The sequence below is a fragment of the Frankliniella occidentalis genome, unplaced genomic scaffold (genome assembly GCF_000697945.3).
Source record: "Frankliniella occidentalis isolate FOCC.00 unplaced genomic scaffold, Focc_3.1 Scaffold144, whole genome shotgun sequence".
Classification (NCBI taxonomy): Eukaryota; Metazoa; Arthropoda; class Insecta; order Thysanoptera; family Thripidae; genus Frankliniella; species Frankliniella occidentalis.
The window spans coordinates 729,268-732,557 of record NW_026267271.1 but is presented as its reverse complement, the minus strand read 5'-3'; positions in this window follow the sequence as shown (position 1 = coordinate 732,557).

Sequence of the window (3,290 nt, the reverse complement as noted above, 5' to 3'; positions counted from 1 at the left end):
TCTAGGAATCTGATGAGAAGCAGAGAACATACGTATATCTTAATAAATTGTTTACACTTCAAAGAAGAGCAATTAGAATGCTAAATGGTATCTTTAGAAATTATAAGATCTTAACTTTGTCATGTCTATAAATATATTTTGCCTCTGTCGATGTTAGCTGGAAATCTGAACCTGGCTGATGTCTTTAACTTTCAATATTTTCTATGTATGACTGTCTTTTTCTTATCTGTGATGTACCCTGTAACGTGAACTAATATAGATAAACATAGTCTAATGCAAGGGATTCCTAATTTACAGAATATCTATGTACTTTAATCTCAAATCTTCAGTTCTACATTACCATGATCGTTTTCATACATTATTTGTAAATTTGTATGCAAGAGTGAAACTTGTTTCGAATAGAGGTGTAGCTCCAGTATCATTGTATCGGATTGATTTAAATAAAAGAAAAAGTATAATTTGACTGCTCTGTGTTTACTGCCGCTCCAATGTCAATGTATCCTCGTCTTTACTTCGTATTGTAGCTTGTAACGCTGTTACACTGCTTCAAAGATATATGCATATATATTTTTACATTTCACTTGAAAGTGGAACACTCAGCCCATGAAAAAGGGGAAAATAGCAGGGCTAATAGCTTGCGAAACATTACACAAAAAGAAAGCAAGGAAACATTCTGATAACATTGGGTATGTTGACATACAATTTCGTCTGCTACAAAATGTAAACAAAGAGAAACAGCTGACAGCTACGTTGTCTGCTTGATTGCATCTCTGCTTGAAGAAAATTCATAAACCCAATCTCAGCCACAGAACAATTAACAGAAATATTGTTCATTTAAGTCTTTTGAACCTTCCATCGCTTTTAAAATATAAAAAGAACATTTTTGAACAGTTTACTTTTGAAAGAAAATCATCTTAATCAAAAAATGGGAAAAAAGTTCATTCTTGAAAAACAAAAAAATATTCTTAAAAAGTACTCTTATTTCTGCAATTAAAGGATTGAATTCCGTAAATTCATTAATAAAAAGGTTTTCGGAGTAAAGATAAATGCATTTCAAGCCTCTAATGTCTCGTTATTGAATATCTAATTTGGTCCCTCAACGAGAAGAATTTTCGTGGCAGAGGGCTTGTGGGGTGGCAGGTCCGGACCCCGAAACTCCGAATTCGCCCAGGAAATTATCGTAGCCGGAGTGGACAGGCCCTGGAGTAAATGGAGTATATCTGTGACGTCGCGATTCCGCTGCATATTGGTATTGCTTTTGCACAAAACATCCCTGATACGAGGCTAGAAGCCAGCAAAGTCTCGACGGATGGATGGAAGAGGGACGAACGAACGAAAAGGGAATTTTGTGCGTCTCGGAATATGCGTAGAGTGCATCTGAGAGAAGAAAACTTTAGTTATCCGTACTAAGACTGCAACTTCTCACGAGTGCAAGCGTTCAGAAGGCAGACACAATGGTGAGGGATTCAGAAGGCGGGGAGTGGGGGGAGGGCCGGGAATTCCCTCACCTCACCCGAGTTGCGCTGCCATGCCATATGTCTTGCGATAATGTAATTTTCTGTGGATTTTTTGGATTTGGTACAGCGGAGTTATATGGCATCCATCGTCGTTGTTCCTCAAAAGCTCCATCGCAAACCCGGGTACTAGGCCTGGTCGTCTGAAGATACCAATCACGGGTCAGAACAAATGCCATTTAAAAAAATAAAAAATAAAGAATTAATGATCCTGGACGCTCCTCCTCCTCCTCGATAGGGTAAGGTCCTCCATACTGTTTAGCGCTGGCGTCTGGTGGCGCCATGCGCCGCACCACTATCCTGGCCGCGTCATGCACGGTGTGCTGCCCATGGCATGGGGGCGGCGACAGAAGCCAAGCTACGTCACGTCACGCCACGCCATGCCGCCCCGGCAACTACTCGCATTTGCCCATGATGGCAGTTGTGGCCGGAATTCTAATTGGTTTCATTTCAATTTTTCTAAAACCGGGAAGTTGTGCGAAGGGGCTGGTCCATGCAGGACCCTCTCCTCCTTTACCCGCCTCAGCGCGGAGTGGAGGGGCTTCGTGAAAGCAGACTGTGGTTTATGTTGCGCGTGTGGAAGAGTGGATGGGGGCAGGGGAGGAAGGAGGAGAGGGGGCGGCCGATCCACTGATTGGACAGGTGTTGTCACCTGGTGGCGGAGCGCGGCGCCGCCCGCCCCCATGCGCCGCCCCTGCGCCTGCCGTATGGCCACAGCTAGAGCCGAATGGACGGACAGGTCTACTACATTTAATAAGAGGCCAGAGAGAAGAAAAAACGACAACACATGCCTCCTTCGCATAAAAAAAGGAAGCCAAATTGGCACGTTGCACAGGAATTTCCAACAAAGGTATAGGAACGCATACCGGGGCGTCGAATCAATATTGATGTCATGTGCGAGGGGTGTGGGTGTGGGTGTCGGATTGTCCGTCCGCCAAACGACGAGGAGGATTCGCTTCTCTTCACCGCTTTTTGCCTGTTCGCAGAAAACTAGGGCATCGGCGGTGGAATCCTCTGATTTCGTGAATCGATGACTTGAACGAAAGAGTAACCCCGCCTTAGTCCAAGTCGATGAGGTAGAGACCCTCCAGCTAGCTAGAACGGGAGCGGGGGGGGGGCACCCCTTGGCCATTCCAAGGCGATAAAGGCGGCTTGGACGACGGAACGGAGGAGCGGACCGGGCGAACAATGGGATCGAGAGGCTCAAGTCTCACTGGGTCTCACCGCAAGAGCGAAGTGAGCGAAGCTGGTGAAGCGGGGGTGAGCATGGGTGAGCGCAGTGAGGTGTCGGCGGCGGCGGCGGCAGACCTTCGGCGTTGTGTGTGTGAGTGAGTGTGAGTGTGAGCGCGCCGTGGGCGACCTGCCGCCGGCGCCGCCAAACAGACAAGAGAGTCGGGTGAGAGTAATGAGACTTATGGTAATCGTCTCATACGCCTCTCCGGGTATGTAAAGAGACTCAAATGAGGTCCGGCGGCGCGGGGGACCGGCTGCGCGCCCGCCGCCGGATGAAAGGGAAAAGCCCCCAGCAGCACCCAGCATCTCATCTCATTCTCCCTCTAACATTCTCTCTCGCTCTCTCATTCTCTCTCTCTGCCCACTCTCTCACTCCTTATTGCTGTGTGTTGATTCATTGCCATCCGGAACTTTATCCCTTCACAGTCGTCTTGCCATCGGCCCCGAGGTTAAGGACGGTCTCGGCGTGCGTGGCGTGCTCCACGCCCGGCACGGAGGCACCCCTTTCCCTTTCAGGGCATCGGTCATATCCCCCCCCCCCCC